Consider the following 19,294-nt stretch of genomic DNA (forward strand, 5'->3'; position numbering starts at 1 on the left):
AAATGACAATATTTCATCTCTTCTTATGGCTGAGTAATATTCCATTGTATATATGTACCACAGCTTCTTTATCCAATCATCTATCATAGAGTACTTCAGTTGCTTCCATGTCCTGGCCACCGTGAATAATGCTGCTATGAACATTGGTGTGCAAATATCTTTTGGAGATGAGTTTTCAAGTCTTTGGGGTAAATACGCAGCAGAGGGTTTGCTGGATTATATGGCAGATCAATTCTTACATTTCTGAGCATACTCCATACTGTTTTCCATAGTGGCTGTATCAATTTGCAGCCCCACCAACAGTGTATGAGGGTCCCTTTTTCTCTGCATCTTCTCCAATATTTTTAAAGTAAAATGATTTATTTTGCTGAGCAGAAGCTTTTCAGTTTGATATAGTCCCATTCATTTATTTTTGCTTTTACTTCCCTTGCTTTTGAGATCAAATTCATAAAATCATCTTTAAATCCAAGGTCTTTGATCATAATTGGATGCTGTATCTTGTCGAAGGTTTTTTCTGCATCTTTTGATATGATCATATGATTCTTATTGTTTAATTTGTTTATGTGTTATATCACATTAATCGTTTTGCTTATGTTGAACCATCCCTGTGATCCTGAGATGAAGCCCACTTTATCGTGGTGTGTAATCTGTTCAAGTTGTTGCTGTATTTGGTTCACTAGCATTATTTAGGATTTTTGCATCTGTGTTCATGAGAGATACTGGTCTGTAGTTTTCTTCTTTTGGGTGTTATCTTTACCAGGTTATGGTATCAAGGTAATGTTGGCCTTATAAAATGAATGTGGAACTATTACCAACTCTTCGATTTTTTTGGAAGTGTTTGAGGAGAATAAGTATTAAATCTTCTTTGAATGTTTCGTAGAATTCACTGGTGAAACCATCTGGTCCAGGACTTTTCCTTTTTTGGTTTTTGATGATTGTTTAAATATCCATATTTAGATTTGGAAGTAGGTTTTTGATGATTGTTTAAATTTCCATATTTAGATTTTCCAGATCTCCATGATTTAGTCTAGGAAGGTTGTATTTTTCTACGTAGCAGTCCATTTCTTCTTATTAAATTTGGTGTTATATACTTTTGCATATAATTCTTGCATGTTCCTTTGTATTTCGGCAGTGTCTGTCATAATTTCCTCTCTTTCATCTCTGATTTTGGTCATTTGTGTCCTTTCTCTTTTTCTTTAGTGAGTATAGCTATGGGTTTGTCAATTTTACTAACCTCAAAGAACCAGCTCTTTGTTGCATTTATTTATTTCTATTGTTTTTTGTTTATTTGTTTGTTTTCAATTTCATTTATTTCTCCTCTAATTTTGATGATTTCTTTCCTTCTGCTGACTTTGCTTCATTTGTTCTTCCTTGTCATGTATAGTCTTCATTATGTTGTGGTACATTCCCACTTTACTCACTTTGTTGAGAGTTTTTTCTTTTATCATGAATGGATGATTAATTTTGCCAAATTGTTTTTCTGCATCTATTGAGTTGATTATATATATGATCTTATCCTTTATTTTGTTACTGTTGTATATCATATTGATTCTTTTGTGGATGTTGAAACACCCTTGCACCCCTGAAATAAATCCTCCTTGATCCTAGCATATGATCACTTTCATGTGCTACTGAATTCAGTTTGCTAATATTTTGTTGAGAATTTTCATGTGTATATTCATCAGTGATATTTGGAAAATAATTTTCTTTTCTTGTGGTTTCTTTTTCTGGTTTTGGCATCAGGATAATACTGGTCTCACAAAATAAATTTGGAAATGCTCCATTCTCTTCTATTTTTTGGAAAGCTTAGGAAGGATTGTATTTGTCTTTTAATATTTGATTGAATTCAACAATGAAGCCATGTTGTCTTGGACTTCTATTTTTGTGGAGGCTTTTGATTACTGATTTAATCTCCTTCATAGTAACTATAATTCGTATTTTGTATTTTTTTTCTTATTCATTCTTGGAAGATTGTATGTTTCCAGGAACTCATCGATTTAGTCTAAGTTTTCCAATTTGTTGGAAAATTGCTCATAATAGTCTCTTGGATTCTTTATATTTCTATGGTATCTGCTGTAACATGTCTTCTTTATGATTTTATTATTTGAGCCTTCTCTTTTTTTCTTTATGAGTCTAGCTAAAGGTTTGTCTATTCTATATTTCATTTCAAAAAATCAGCTCTTAGTTTTATTTATCTTTTCTATTTTCTTTTCTGCTGTCTATTTCATTTTATTTCACTCTAATCTTTGTTGTCTCTTTCCTTCTAAAAGGGCTTCCTTCCTTCTAAAAGGGAATAGGTTTTTCTTTCTTAGTTCCTTGAGGTGTAAAATTGTCTTGTTAATTTGAGATCTTTTTTGTTTCTTAACATTAGTGTCTATTAATATGAACTTCTTTATTAGAACTGCTTTTGCTGCATCCCAGAAATTTTAGTATATTTTATTTCAGTTTTCATTTGTCTCAAGTTTTTTTAAGTTTCTCTTTTGGTTTATTCTTTGACCCTTTGGTTTTTAAGTATCATGTTATTAGGCTCCACACATTTGTGAATTCTCCAGTTTCCTTTTTGTAATTGATTTCTACTTTCATACCATTGTTGTCTGATAAGATTTTTTTTTCTTGTAAAAAGGTGAACAGTTCTATCACCAGGGGTTTGGGACAACTAGTTTTGTTAGAGGCTGTATTGTAGGACAGCCTATGGTGATATGTCAAATGCTGGACCATTCTGAATCAATTCTTCATTGCCTTTGTTTTTTTAGCTTATATAAAACTATTGTATACAGTGGGCAAATGGACTCTACAGCTACCTGAAGCTTATATCAATTCTTAAAAATGAAAGATGGCTCTAGTCAATGGCATAATATGATTCTTTGAATGTTAGTGATTTTGGTCTAAGCTCATAACTAGTTATACTGTAGAACTAAATAGATTTTCTTCTAGGCAGCAGGTTCCTTTCAGGCATATAAAGACAGGAAAATAGATGTTTCTTTAAATTCTCTTGTGTCTTCTTTAGCTTCCTTGGCAAAAGCTTTTTTTTCACAATGGAATGCATTCCTACTAGACTCTATTGGGAAGTCTTAAGTGTTAACTATGTTAAGCTACTGAGAAATGATATGCATAAGTGAGGTATAAAAAATGAGAAAAATCAGATGAGAAATATAAAGAAAGGAAAAAGCACTAAGAAAGTGGTAATGAGACAAAGAAGAAATTGCTCCTAATATAATTAACAAGTAAAAGCCTCAATACAGCATTGTATTTCCATAAAGATAGATTTTTCCATAGACATACATTTCAATTTTTGAGAAAGGAGATGATATTAGAAAATTTGGAAGATTTGTCTGTCAGGTAAAAAATGTTGCCCTAAAAATGGGTTTAGTAACTTTTTATTCAAAATAAGATATTCACAGAATAAGAAATGATTGAGAATAGCATTGCTCTAAGGGGGAGAAGTTGCCTCGATGTATGTATGTATGTATGTATGTATGTATGTATGTATGTATGTATGTATGTATATTTGAGAAATAGCAGTAGTTGTTACTTTTTATACTGAAATATTTTTGATATTTTAATTTTCTTCAGTTATGAAGTATTTTGTGTCATAAAATATGATGTCTTGGAGAATATTCCATGTGATCTTGATAAAAATGTGTATCCTGCTGGTTTTGAATAGAATGTCCTATAAATGTCTGTTCACTCAATCTGGTCTAATATGTTATTTAAATGAAATATTTTATTATTAATTTTTTCTCTCTGGATTGCCTGCTTTTTGTTGAAAGTGGGTTATTGAGGGTCCCAGCAGCCCAGAAGTATCAGCTGCGGTTGTTTTGCCCTAGGGCACCAAAAGAGAAAGTTGGAGACTGGAGTATGTATGCTGGCTTGGTGAGGGTGTGGCAAGGGCTGGCTCCAGAGGATGCTGAGCCCCTGCCTGATGCCTGGAGTACATGAGAGCCATACAGGAGCTCAAAGTGTGTCTCCTCGAGGGCCAACAGATTTTGGAAATCAAGTATTGTATGTCAATTTGTCCAAGATTACTTTGACTACAACATCGGCCTGACGCTGGGGTATCTTTTATGACCAAAACCGTGCCTTGTGGAAATGAACTTCATAAGTTCCTCATCTTGGACACCATTGACCAGGAACAGTTTCATTCACTGGCTCCCATGTACTATCATGGATCCTTTACAGATGTCATAGTGTATGATGTTACCAAACAGGAGTCATTCCTTACCTTGAAGAATTGGTGAAAGAACGTGGTCCAGAAAACATTCTAATGGCTATTGCTGGGAACAAATGTGATCCCTCAGATATTAGGGAGGTTCCTTTGAAGGATACAAAGGAATATGTGAATCTGTAGGTGCCATGGTGGTCAAAACAAGTGCAAAAATGCTATTAATATTGAAGAGCTCTTTCAGGGGATCAGTCTCTAAAACCCACCCTTGGACTCCCATGAGAAAGGAAACAATGGAGCAATCAAACTCTAGAACCCACCCTTGGACTCCCATGAGAAAGGAAACAATGGAGCAATCAAACCGCCTAAGCTAGCTGATACTTGAAGAAGTCAGAGCCACCTCCCCACACACTGCTGAAGGACCTGCCCTCCCATTCTCCATGGCCTGGTACCTCACTTAGAAGTGAGTATGCTGGCTTGGCATCCTGGAGGACCTGCAGGAATGGGGCAAGAAATGTCCATAGAAAAGGATTTGAGAAAATTCTGGAAAAATCCACCACAAAGCCATTTGTACATGAAATGCAGATGGGAAGATGGGATGTTAGGTAATAAGTATATTTGAGTTTTTGCTAAAAACCTTAACATTCTCAATTTGTACAAAAATCTTACTGGCTCATTATGTGTGTGAGATGCTAAAGTAGTGTTCCACTCTGAATACCTGTGTTCCCTAGCCAAATTCCAGTAACTTCTTCAGTGTTATTGTCTTTGTTACCTAACCAGCCTTCACTGAAAGATTAATTTAATTAACCTTTCAGTGGAGTATAATTGGACCATCACTCAAGCTGTAGACTTGAGCTGTTATAAAAGTGGAGAAAGATGTATTAGAAACTATTGTCTACATCTCCAACTTTTACCTGATGAACATTTTTCTAAGTTTTGTCATATATAAACAAGCCAAATTTGACTAAAAATATTGTATATAATTTTGGGACTAGGAGACCTACTTTGGAAGAATCATTTAAGCAGTATAATCGGTAACAGATACAGGATATAGATATTATTCCAGAGACCACTTGGCATGCATTACCTCCACGGCAATAAATCATTACTCTCTTAGAGAATTTTAACACACAGTATTATTTACTAAGAGAATATGTCATCGTGTCATGTATAGGATGGATATCCACTAGAAGATGTTTGAGTCTATATAATAGGACAAACTTCTAATATTAGCAATTAATAACAGGTTACAGGAAAGCCATCGAGGGACTACCAGCAGCTTAAGATTCTAGACCCCCAAATGCAAAATGAGAGAAAGCATTTGACACGATGCCAAGCCTGGGGAGGTATTAGGGCTAGTGAGGGGTCCAACTCTGGAATGCTGATTAAATGAGAATAGGCTTTGAAAAAAACTTTACTTTTTCAGGTTCCAGGTCTGCTCAATTAATTAAAGATGTCTGAATCAAAAGGCAGTAAGGGAGAAAAGGCATGGAAAGGAAGAAAAGCTATTTCTATTCCAAATTCAAATCCTATTACCATTTTAACTTTCATAAAAACCTGGGATCAAGAAGCAGTGGGTTTCCTATTAGGGCTTAAACTGAGAGGTGATTCTTAAAGGATATTTGGGTCGGTGACTTTTGTTGAGATTAAGAAACTGTAAAATAATAGCCTCAGAAAAGGTTAATGGTGCAGCATGGTCCAGCCAGTAGCTTCTTTACCATGAACATTCAAGGGCCAGCAAATATCTATTGAAAACCTACAATGTAAAAGCCAAGAGAGAGATCATGAGCTGATTAAAGACCTCCAACTTTGAGTAACTCAGTGTGTGCTGGTGCTTCACAGTCTTGTCACAGTTGTGCCCTCTGTGCTCTTGACACATAGAGACATCGAGTCCTGCCATCGACAAAAAAGAAGAGGCCTTGAGAGACCAGGATCAAGCTTATACTTCTTTATTTGGATGGTAATCAAGAAAACAGGTAGAAATCACAGATTAAGTTTATTTATTTATTTATTTATTTTTTAACTCAAGAATATGCTGTCAGTTTGATGTTCTTACTTCCTGCTTCACTCAGCTTACAAGAGTAGTCTTAGAATGTGAAGGCTGGAAACACTTATTTTTGGTGCAAGAGTACTTCTGAGCTCTCCCACACAGGTACCTCAAAAAATGTTAGCAAGTGCCATTTGGATATCTTGGCAGAGATTTTTCAGGGTTTTTAAGATTTTTCTCCACATTGTCAACATGACTTGCTAACACAATTCTATTTGAGGCCAAATAATTATCATGCTTTTTCCCAAAGTTAGAAAATTTGGGGTGAAAATTGAAAATTGAAATGACCTCTTTCCAGGTGACATGTGGGCCTATTTTGGAACCTTTCTCCATCCAGCTGTTCTTGAGAACCTGAGTTTATCTCTAGACAGCCTCTCAGGTTGCCTAGCTAAGGTGGTATGTGTGCCTGTGGAGTTATGCAGCTTTGGGCTGGGTCTCTAGTGGTTGCATGTTACATAAAATAGCTGGTCTTTTCGCATGTAGAGAGCTACCTATGGACAAGCCCATAATTTTATTTCAGAAGCACATGAGGGTGTGAAACCACTCTTTTACCTTTCCGTACTGCCTTAACTATTTAAGCCAGTCAGATGACATTATATATGATAATCACTTCTCAGAGCAATCGAAAAAGAGAGTAGATAGCACTTGGGCATGCAAGCCTTTGCATCGACATGGAATCTTCTCTGAAGATAAATGCTTAAGCCTTGTCCAGACTTTCTTATCTTCCTTTATTCTGCATTGAGACTATTTTCTGGCTGTTCTAATAATCGAATTGTAAGCAAGTAATAGTATGTAAAGGTCTGGAAATTACTATTGCTCTAAAATGTCAAGTAGTTTCATGTGACGTAGCATCCTTCACCCAATTTCCCCAAATTTGCTCCTTTTCCTCTTTTTTTCCCCTTTCATGTGTCTATGTATAAATATGATTTTATATTTGTTATACCAACAGATAATCCATTTTACTGGTGAGCTTGGCTCATGAGTGTGTTATATAATGTAATCATGGGTTCTCATTGGGATTATTTCCCAGTGAAAAGCCCTAAGATGGCAGTAGAGTCATGCAAATATTTTATGTAGGTACATAATTGACTTGCCATTTTATAATTGAAAATGGTACACTAGGATGCTGAATATGACGTTACATTGTAGACTACAGATTGAAGACTTAAAACTAAACCTTTATTCAACAAAAGGGCTGTGCGCCAATGAGAACTGAATTCATTTTCTGAGAGAAGTTTGGATGACTCAATTACTTCCTCTAAGATCAAGGAACATGGCATGTGATGGCTGCATTGAGCTCCTTTTAAGGGACTTCACTTCTCATTGCTCTGCAATGCTCGTAGTAAGTTAGATAATGAACTAGCTTATAAACTGAAGGACTCTGAGCTGTATTCAGACATCTTAGATATCTAGTTTACTCTTTTAACCCACATTGTTAAAACCAGACCTAGTGATCTAATGTTGGTGCTTTGTTTTGTAAACTGCTCTTTTTTCTCGTGTTTTTATGAAGGGCTTCTATCTGGGCTGGACCCAGTTCTCACATATGGAAGACACCAGTGCAGACAATTAGGACCTTTCCACCTTTTATTCTATAGTAAAGCATTGCTTCAACACCAGTTACTGAAGGGATTTTATGTACTGCATTGTATATTCTTGCCTCCTTTGTCACAGATTAATTTACTATATAACAGAGAATTGTTTTTCTGAGCTCTTTATTCTATTCCATTTCTATGTTTACCTGTTTCTATGCCAGTACCATACTGTTTTGATTATTGTAGCTTTGTAGTATAGTTTGAAATCAGAGGGCATGATAACTACAACTTTGTTTTTCTTTCACAAGATTACTTTGGCTATTCATTGTCTTTTGTGGTTCCATATAAATTTTATGATTAGTTATTCTAGTTCTGAGAAGAATGTTGTTGGTATTTTAATATGGATTGCATTGAATCTTTATATTGCTTTAGGTATTAAGGACATTTTTAATAATACCGATCTTTCTAATCCTTGACCATGGTATGCCCTTCCATATATTTCTGTCTGCTTCCATATCTTTCTTCAGTTTCCAGTAGTTCTCAGAGTACAGCTCTTTCACCTCTTTGGTTAAATTTATTCCTAGATATTTTATGTTTTTTAATGCAATTGTAAGTGGGATTGTTTTCTTAATTTTTCATTCTGATTGTTATTGGTATATCAATATAGAATAGAATAGAATCAGTATAGAAACACAACTGGTTTCTGTTTATTGATTTTATATCCTGAAACTTGACTGAATTCATTTATTCTAATAGTTTTTTAGTAAAATCTTTAGGGTGTTCTAGATATAGTTCCATGGCATCTGCAGATAGTAACAGTTTTACTTCTTCCTTTCCAATTCGAATGCCTTTTATTTTTCTTGACTAATTGCTGTGGTTAGGACTTCCAATACTATGTTGAATGGTGATAGTGGGCATCTTTTCTTGTTCCTGATCTTAGAAGAAGGAGTTTCTGCTTTTCACCATTGAGTATGCTATTAGCTGCGGTTTGTTGTATATACATAACCTCTTCTTTACCATTCATCCGTTAATGGGTACCCAGGATGCCTCTATATCTTGCTACTGTAAATAATACTGCAATTAACATGGATTCACATGTCCCTTCAAAGTGGTGTTTTGGGTTTCTTCGGATAAATACCCAGAAGTGGGATAACTGGGTCTTCCTTTGTCTCTTGTTTTAGCCTTTGTTTTGAAGTCTATTTTATCTAGTATTAGTATTGCTACTCCAGATTTTTTTTGTTTTCATTTTCATGAAACATCTTTTTTTCATCCCTTTACTTTTACTCTGTGTGTATCTTTCAATTTGAAATGAGTTTCTTGTAGGCAGCATATGTAAGGGTCTTGTTTTCTTATCCATTCATCCACACTATCTTTTGATTAGAGCATTTAATCCATTTACATTTAAAGTAATTGTTGCTAGATATGTAGTTATTGACATTTTCATATTTTAGATCTTTTTTCTTTTTCTTTTCTTCTTAAAAAGTCCTTCTAACATTCCCTGTAATACTGGCTTAGTGATGATTAACTCCTTTAGCTTTTTCTTGTCTGAAAAGCTCTTTATCTATCCTTCAATTCTAAATGATAGCTTTGCTGGGTAGAGTAATCTTAGTTGTAGGTACTTGTTTTAATCACTTTGAATATTTCCTGCCAATCCCTTCTGGCCTGAAAAGTTTCTGCTGAGAAATCAGCTGACAGTTATGGGAGCTACCTTGTAGATAACTAACTCTTTTTTTATTGCTGCTTTTAATAATCTTTATCTTTATCCTCTGGCATTTTAATTATGATGTGTCTTGGTGTGGCTCTCTTTGGGTTCATCTTTTTTGGGACTCTCTGCACTTCCTGGTCTTGTATGTCTATTTCTTTCAACAGGTTAGGGAAATTTCAGTCATTATTTCTTGAAATAGGTTTTCAGTTCCTTGCTCTTTCTCTTCTCCTTCTGTTATCCCTATGATGTGAGTGTTGGTAAGCTTGATGTTGTCCCAGAGGATCCTTAAACTATCCTCATTTTTTTTAATTCTTTTATCTTGTTGGTGTTCTGATTGGGTGTTTTCTGCTGCCCTATCTTCTCAATCACTGATTCAGTCTTCTCCATCTAAGGTAATGTTGGTTCCTTCTAATGTATTTTTCATTTCAATTATATGGTCTTCGTTTTTGACTGGTTCTTTTTTATGTTATCTATCTCCACCTTTATGTTTTCTATCTCTTTGTTAAATTTCTCACCGAGTTCCTCTATTCTTCCCCTAAGTTCATTGTGCATCCTTATACCAAGTGTTTTGTACTCTGCATGTGGTAGATTGCTCGTCCCCATTTTGTTCAGTTCTTTTTCTGGAATTTTGTTCTGTTCTTTCACTTGAGACGTGTTTCTTCATCTTCTGATTTTGCCTGTTCCCTGTGTTTGTTTCTTTGTAGTAGGTTGGGCTGCTATGTCTCCTGGTCTTAGTAGAGTAGCCTTATGTAGTAGGTGTCTGTCAGTCCCAGTGGCACAGTCTTCCCTGGTCACTTGAGCTGGGTGCTCTAGGTATGTGTCTTGTATGGGTTGTGTGTGCCCTCCTTTTGTAGTTGAGCCTTGGTTGCTGTTTGCTCATCAGTGAGAGGGATTGACTCTTGGGCTGATGACCAGTGAAGGAGATGTTGTATAGGGGCTGATCCTACAGATGAGGATTCACTTTAGCAGGGCTTTAGTGCCTGCCCTGTCTGCCCTCTGCGTGTGTCATTCTCAGATGTGACCCCGGTGGTACTCTAGTTCAGACAGAAGCTGGCCGCCGGGTGTGCAGGCCAGGGCCTCCTAGGACATGCCCTCCTGCAGGCCAAGTCTAGCTGTAGCCTGTGCCTTGCTCAGGATTACCTGGCATGAGCCACCAAGTAATCTGCAGATAGCCACCACCCACACTGGGCTTGGAAGTACTTTGAGAGACCAAGCAGCAAACCGAAGCTGGCTTCCGCTAGTGATGGGCTTGGGGCTGCTCAGCAAGAGGTACAGAGAATACTGAAGCTAGATGCTGCTTGTTTAGGTTTTGTGAACCTTTGAGAGATTTTAGGGAAGTTTGCAGTAAGAGCTAAGACAGGTCATTTGTATGGAAAATCCACTGGAATCAGCTTGTGTGGGCCTGCACGTTGGGAGAGGTCAGGTCTTAGGAATTCACTAGGGTGGAACAACCAGTGTTAGCTTCTTTGATGTAGATTCATATATGGCTCCTGCCTGTGTCTGCAAGCTTGAGTGAGGGAGGGTTCAACAAAGGAACAAAGCCCTCTGCCAGTACTTATGTCTGGGAGAAAGTTGCCCCTCTAGCCCTCACCCTGAAGCCAGACTACTTACTCATTTCCCCTCCATATGTCCCTGGCACTTTTCAAGCTGCGACCTCATAGCTGGAGCTCAGAGCCAGTGAGTCCGTCACCAAGTAAGTTCGTCTGCGGGCCCCTTAAGAGGAAACTCGGCGACTCCCTCAGCCCTTCGTCTCACTCAGTCCTATCTCCACTGGTTTTCACCGCCAGAACTTATGGGGACTAATTTCCCTGGCACTGGAGCCCTGGACTGGGGAGCCCAGTGTGAGGCCTGGACCCCTTGATCTTCCGGGGGACCTCTGCAGCTGAGATATTTCTCCCAATTCTCAACTGCCACACGTGAGTGTGGGAGCAGCCCATTTTGAATCTCTGCCCCTTCTAGTTTCCAGGTGGCCTCTTCTGTGTATCCCTAGTTGTAAGACTTCTGTTCAGCTAGACTTCAAGTGACTCCCAATGATGATTGTTCTGTAGTTTAGTTGTAATTTTGATGTGGTCATGAGAGGAGGCAAGCACAGCGTTTACCTGCTCCGCCATTTTGACTGGAAGCCAACTTTCAAGTTTTTTTTTATCATTTGCTATTTTAATTACAGTATGTCTTGGTGTGGATCTCTTTGGGTTCATCTTGTTTGGTACTCTCCATGCTTCCTAGATGTGGATGTCTGTTTCTTTTCCCAAATTAGGAAAGTTTTCAGTCACAATTTCTTCAAATAAACTCTCTGATCCTCTTTTCTTCTCATTCTGGGATTTCTGTAATGTCAGTGTTGGTATGTTTGATGTTGTCCCAGTGACCTCTTAAACTATTCACATTTTATTTTATTTTTATTTATTTATTTATTTTTGTTGTTCAAATTGTTTGATTTCTGCTAGTCTGTCTTTCAGTTTGCTGATCTGTTCTTTGGTATTAGCTAATCTGCAGTTGATTTCTTCTAATGTATTTTTTCATTTCAGATATTGTATTCTTCAGCTCTGTTTGATTCTTATTATACTTTCTGTTTGTTGAATTTCTTCTTAAGTTCCTCTATTTCACTCTCAAGTTTAGTGAGCATCCTTATCAGGCAAATTACTTAGCTCTGTTTCATTAGTTGCTTTTTTTCCTCTTGGGGATTTTCCTTGTTCCTTCATTTGAGACATTTTCCTTTTCTCATTTTGTTTTGCTTTCTGTATTTGTTTATATGAATTAGCCAAAATGTCTGTGTCTCTCCTAGTCTTGAAAACGTGGGCTTGTGTAGAAGTGACTGCTGTGTATACTGTATGCCCTGGGTGGATTTGGCGTGCTTGTTGCAGCTGGATTGAGGCGGGTACTTATGGCTTCTTGGATACTTGCCTACTGGGTTGCCACAGTTCCAGATAGTGAGGCCATTTGCTGTGGTAATGCCTTGTTGTTCCTGCTTGCTCCCTTTTTTCAGAGCTGAAAAGGGCTCTAGGCCATAGGGCGTGGAATGCACTGCGCTGACCTTGCCGTTAGGCCAGAGCACCTGGATAGATTTCCTGCCTACCCTATATGATTTCTATCTTTTTGTTTAACTTATATTTTTGGTCATTATTTTTCATGATTTCATTGAATTGTCTTCCTGTGTTTTCTTGTAGGTCATTGTGTTTCCTTAAAACCACCATTTGCATCATTTTTTTTTTTTTTTTTGGTAAACCACAGATCTCTATGTCTTTAGGTTCAATTACCAGAAGGTTATTGTGATTCTTTTGTTTTGCCATGTTACCTTATTTTTTATGTTCTTTGACGTTTTATGTTTCTATTTTTGCAGTTGAAGAAGTAGTTAACTACTGCTTTCAGGAGAGAGACACCTTCTTTTATCCCTGCTAGTGATTTTGAAGCTATGTCAGACATTCTCTTTGCATACCTGTTGCATGGTTCTTGCCTTTTATAGTAGCAGAATTTTTAATCTCGAATGTTTTCTCTGGATCCTACAATGCCCTAGGCTGAGTAATGACAGCCTCTCTTTCGTTTTCCCAAATATGGTGCTAAAGCTCATTTGTTATCTCTTCTAGGCCTAGAAATTTGACCAGCTTTCTACATGTGCTCACTAACCATCTGTCAAAGCCCATTCTAACAATGCCATCTGGAGCACACAAGAGACAGTCATATGGCAGAGGATGTGTGTTGGGGAAATGTGGGTCAGTGGGTATCAATGTGCCAATTTGGGGGATCTATGGGTGAGGCTTTCCCAACATCTTATCAGCAGGCTATTTTATGTATCCTTTTAATGTCTCTAAGTGTCCTGTCTGCTGCTCTCCTTGCTTCTTCCTGTCTCCGCTTCACATAGCTCATGATTCTGTACTCTGGATAGGTTAGAGAGAAATTATCCCCTTTGGCAGCATTCTGCACAGCTGGGAAACCTGGATGCTCACTCACATCCTCACTCTTTCATGGGATAATGAAGATCTCTCTTTTTCTCAAGCTTTGCTATCTGGGTGAGGGGTGACACAGATAAAGATAATTATTTCTCTTGTCCATTCCAGTGCATTCATATTTGTATTCATTTTCATTTCAACGGAGTGTTGGAACTTCTCTCTATACCTGGATATCCACAAAGGCTTTCTTGTCTATGGATGATTGTCTAATTCAGTATTTTTTAGGAACTCCCTGAGTTTGGCTAAGAGGGGCTGGAGCCAGTTCACAGATCACTGCAGGGTCCATAGCTAGAACTGAGGTTGTCTGCCTGTTAATAATGCTTGGGTGGGGGACACTCATGCTGGGTCCCTTGGCTTAAGGTGTTAGATTCCACAGCTCCCTAAAAGGCACTTTTATGTTTGGGTCAATGCAGAATTTTTTTCTTTTTACAGTGGAACAAAAATGAAGGATGCCTTATACCACCCTGATGCTGATATGTCTTCCCAAATCTAATTCATTTACATTGAAACCTAATTATTATTAGCAAAGGATTTACTATTGTCATTTTAAAAATTGTATTTTGACTGTTTTGTAGTTCCTTTCTTTCTTCCTGTCATGCTATTTTCACTTTTGATGATTTTTTTTGTAGTGGTATATATTGATTCTTTTCTCTTCTTTAAAAAAAAAAATCTACTACAAGTTTTTTAGTTGTTATCATGAGGTTTAACTAAAGTGTTTTATAAATATAACGGTCTATTTTAAAGTGATAAATTGAACTATATAAAAACTCTACAATTTAAATTCCACACATTTTGTGTTATTAATGTCACAATTTACATATATATATATGTTACTGGTGTATTCAGTAACACATTATTGTAGCTGTAATTATCTTTAACACTTTTTTCTTTTACCTTTTATATCAGAGTTAAAATTGATTTACATACCACCGTGACAGTATTTGAGTATTCTGAATTTGACTACAATTGTGTACCACTTAAAGATGGGGATACTTTCTAAGAAATGTGTTGTTAGGGACCATTGTGTGAACATCATAGATTGTACTTACACAAATCTAGATTGTGTAGCCTACTACACACCTAGGCTCTATGGTATAGCCTATTGCTCCTATGCTATAAGTTGTATAGCATATTAATGTATAAAACAACACAAGATTTAATTAAGCACAAGAGAATGATGCAATCAAAAGACACAGTAAATACAAGATGCATGAAGATGCTGCTGGCATAATACGGCATACTGTTTGACAGCAAACTTTTTTTATAAGTCAAAAGAGTACTCCTTAAAATAAAATAAAACTATGGTATGGTAAATACATAAACCGTTGACAGCCATTTTTATCATTATCAATTATTATGTAATTTACATAATTGTATGTGTTATACTTTTATATGACTGGCAGGACACTGGGTTTCTTTACACCAGCATCATCACAACCACATAATGTGTTGTACTATGATGTTATTATGGCTACTACCTTGCAATAGGAATTTTTCATTCCATTATAATCTTACAAAACCACTGTCATGTATGCATTTCATAAGTGATCGAAAAGTCATCATGCAGCGCATGACTGTATAGTCTTAGCTTTACAGTGAGTTTTATACTTTCACTTGTTGACATGTCAACTTAAAGACATGTCTTTTCATTTCAACTTAAAGAACTCCCTTTAGCATTTCTTGTAAAGCAAGTTTAGTGGTAATGAACTCCCACATCTTTTCTTTATCTGGGAAAATGTTTATCTCTCCTTTATTTCGAAGGATAGCTTTGCTAGGTAAAGTATTCTTGGTTGTCAGTCTTTTTTTTTTTTCCTTTGGCATTTTGATATAGTATTTCCTTCTCTCCTGGCCTGTAAGGTTTCTGCTGAAAAATCCACTGATAGCCATATGATAGTTCTCTTGTATGTGAGGAATTTTTCGTGTTGCTGCTTATAAAATTCTTTCTTTGTCTTTGATTTTAGATGGTTTTATTTTAATGTGTCTTGGTGAAGATCTTTTTGGGTTCAGACTTTTAGGGTAAATGTCCAAATCTATCCAGATTTGAGAAGTTCTCCACCAGTTTGTCTTTTTTAAATAAGCATTCTTCCTCATTCTCTTCTTCTCCTTCTAGGATTCAAATTATAAGTAAATTGCTTCTTTTAATAGTATCCCGTAATTAATAGGTTCTCTTCATTCATTTTCATTCTTGTTGTCGTTTCTCTCATTGGATAATATCAAATATCTTGTAGTTTAGTTCATTGATTTCTTTGCTTCGTTGAGTCTGATGTTGAAGCTGTCTATTGACTTCTTCACTTTAGTCATTGCATTCTTTAACTCCAAGATCCTATTGTTTTAATGGTTTATATTTTTTGTTGAACTTATTTTGTTCATGTATCCTTCTAATTTTGTTTAGTTTTCTGTGTTTTCCTGTTGTTCACCAAATTTCTTTGAGGATTTTTCTGAACATTTTGTCAGACAGTTCATAAATCTCCATTACTTTAGAGATACTATTGGAGCTTTATTAGTTTCCTTTGGTGGTTTCATATTTTCTTATTTATTTGTGATTCATGTGGCCTTGCATTGGTGTCCACAGTGGTAGATTTGGAGCCTCTATCTCTGGAGAAGGGACTGGTGCTTAGTGGTGGACCTGGTGCCAGAATCCATGGTGATGGGCTTGGGTCCTGTGTCCATAAGAACCAGCTGGGATCTCTGGTCCAGAGGAGCCAGCCTGAGGCTGTGTCTGTGGCATTTGGCTTGACAGTGTGGTGTGCCATGAGCCTGGGTCTATGGGAGCTGGCCTAGAGCTTAGGTTTACAAGGACTAACCTGGTGCTGGGGCTGTCCAGGAACCAGCATCCTCAAGATTTGGTCTGGAGGCTGGGTCTTCTGGGGCCTGATATTATGGTAGGCTGAAGGTCAGTGTCCAGAAGAGTCACTCAGGAGGCTTGTTTCATGGGGCACTCTGACTCTGGGGCATATTTTGAGGCTGAATTTCTGGGGCCAGCCTGGCACTGGGGAGAGTCAGGGACCTTGGCCCATGGGAGCCTATCTTATGCTGGTGCATGCCTAGAGTCTAGTCTTGCAAGAGCTGGTCTGGAGGCTGGGTCTTCAAGGACCAGCAAGGTACTAGGACAGGCCAGGAGCCTGGGTCTCTAAGAACTTGTCTGGTACCTGTGGCTTCTGGGTCCATTTTGGCACTTGGGTGGGTCAGGTCTGTGGGTCCTTGGGAGCTGCCTGGAAGCTGGGACTTTGGAGGCCGGCATGGCACTGCTTTGGGCCTGGTGCTGAGGTTCACGGTGAAGTCACATATTGACTTAACTCTCTTCCTCTCACTGGGAGAGTGTCTCTCTCAGTGCTACAGTGACAGGATTTGGGGGAAAGGTAACAGGTATAATGTGAAACTCTTTACTGCCCTCTTCAGTTCATCTTTTCTATTTCTGCTCTCCACCCAGGTTCTTTGATCCCTCATCTGCAGTCAGTATCTCATGGGGTGTTGTTCAAATTGATGTTTCTGTTAGGGGAAGAGCACTAGAAACTCCTGTATCATCATATTGCTGATGTGATTACCACCTCAGGCTATTAACATCTGTTAAACTCTGGAGATTGGGAATGGAGATTATTAATTTTATTCGTATATATTTTATGTTGTTTCCTTTGTTTCAATGTCTATTACCTTTGCAAATAAAATATTTGTATATAAAACCTTCAGTCTTTATGATGACATTATAAACAAACAAAAAAATTGATGTATATAGTACAGTAAGATTTAAAAGACATATAATGGATAAATTATTAGTTTCTAGAATATATAAAATACTCACATAATAATACAAAAACACTATCTTGATAGAAAAATGGTCAAATAACAGACAATTCTTAGAAGACATAAAATAAATGGCCAGTAATCATAATAAATTAAGTTGACTTTATCATTAATCATTGAAATATAATTCAGTATGAGACATCATTTCCCCATCATATTTGCAACAATCAAAAGTCTCCATAACCTTCAATTTTAGGAAGGATGTAGTGAAATATACACTGTCTATGAGACTAAATTTTAATAGTATGTTATCAGCGTCAAAACTTTAAAGTGTGTACTCTTTGATACATATTTCATGTATAGAACCTGTGGAGATACTCCCACATATGAACAAATATACTTCATTGTTTATAATTTTAAAAAGTTGCAAGGATACTAAATGCTTTTTAACAAAGGAACGACTAAATAAATTATTTTGTTATACAATATATCATGAGGTAGTTGAAATATTGGGATAGATAGATCTATTTTTATATAGAAAAATTATTAAGATATTAAGTGGATTAGAAAAAATTACAGAATAGTGTATATGCTATGATCTATTTTACATTCAAAACCTCTTATCTAAAACTATTACAGTACCTTCTTTGTGTACATTTAAATACATAGAAATAGGTCTAGAAAGAATTGATACTTTTGTTTTCTTCTGGAGATAAGATGGCTGAAGAAAGGCAGAAGTTTGGTGGCAAGAGTAATTTTGTCTGTTATTTGCATTATATGCAGTTAAACTATATTCACGCATTGTGTAAATAAATAAATACTGATTTTCTAAAGAATATAAGAATGTGCTGAGGGGTAGTGGGAGCAGAATGGAACCAGTCAACCAATTATAAAAGCCTCAAAAACAAGAAATACAGAGGAAGACATCCCAGCACTTTTCTCTGGGAAAAAAATGCCTAGAGTGATGGAAATATCTGGTCTGTGTGACAGATAAATCTTCATTGTGCAGACAAATATGTCAGGTATAAAACACGAAGCTAGTTATCAGCATCTTATGACTTTAATATTTATGAAGAAATGCTGTAATAATTTCGCTTCCATTGTAATCTTTCTAGGAGGGAAAGTGGGGTGTTATCTTCTTAACAGACATATCTGATTGGTATGATAATTGTGTTTCTCAATATGAATTAATAAATTATCCTTTTCATTTTATATCTTTCAGTCTTGTGATATAATCGGCACAGTTCCATCTCTTGATTTGGATGAATTCTGGGACATGATCAAGATCAGGCTGTAGTCCTCTAAGATTGAAGGCTATGGCCTGGATCATGGTGAACTCACTAAAGGAAATAACACCTGTAAGATGGTCCTGCAGCAACCAATCAATGTTCTCTTTTGTTCACATCCAGTCCTTACTGTATAACTTTAAATTCCTATAAATCCATTAAGAGCCCAATAAATTTTGTCTCTCATTGCTGTGTTAGTTCTCTATGACTACTGTCTAGTAAATTGTGCATTTTCAGTAAATATTTTATAATAATTCCAAATATGAAATATTACTAAAATTAATGTCAAAATATGACCTTCTTCCTACAAATGACCATCCATTAATTCTTTGTAGTGTGACAATATCAGGAAAGTGTGTGTGGGGAGGTTAAATGGTAAAAACTGAAAAAGAATTGTTTCCAGAACATTTTCTTCACTTTTTTATATGGTATTTATCTATATAATCTATGATATCCCTAATTCTACATCTTAACAATTTTCCTGGTCAAGGTAGTTGTTGTGCTTGTTATTTCTAAAATACTGATATTTAATAAATAAGGTATCTTAATTAAAAGCATTAAAAGTTATGGCGAAAAATACAAGGAGAATGGGAAAACCTTAGTCAGCAACCTTCAATAGTTCACGTAGTTCATAGATTGTTCAGACATTAGATGAAAAAAATTAAAGTTAATTTTGGGGGAATCTTTATAGACATTAAATAATATAGTAAAAATACAATAATTAAAACAATGTATTACTTTCATAGAAATATACGTAAGTCAGTGTAACAGGATATAAAACCCAGAAATGCATAGAAACTTATCTAAGAATTTAAAAGTGGCATTTCAAATTAGTGGAGAAGGGCTGAATCATTCATTAAATTGTATCAAGAGCATC

The 19,294-nt window shown here is 36.4% G+C and overlaps 1 protein-coding gene and 1 pseudogene across 2 annotated transcripts in view; both read left to right on the forward strand.

Annotated features, from left to right (window-relative positions):
* The window catches only part of NBDY (negative regulator of P-body association), an 86,249-nt gene extending 67,644 nt beyond the window's left edge, over positions 1-18,605 (forward strand). Inside the window, exons 3-4 of one of the 2 annotated variants that reach the window (XM_025045983.1) lie at positions 6,044-6,138; positions 18,354-18,605. The gene's annotated coding sequence lies outside the window, so the exon portion shown is untranslated. The remainder of the gene's footprint in view (positions 1-6,043; positions 6,139-18,353) is intronic. The other variant, XM_025045982.1, reaches the window with a different exon arrangement.
* LOC102898671 lies at positions 3,936-4,475 on the forward strand (annotated as a pseudogene).
* Positions 18,606-19,294: the final 689 nt, after the last annotated feature.

This window comes from Pteropus alecto, unplaced genomic scaffold (genome assembly GCF_000325575.1).
Source record: "Pteropus alecto unplaced genomic scaffold, ASM32557v1 scaffold344, whole genome shotgun sequence".
NCBI classification, from domain to species: Eukaryota; Metazoa; Chordata; class Mammalia; order Chiroptera; family Pteropodidae; genus Pteropus; species Pteropus alecto.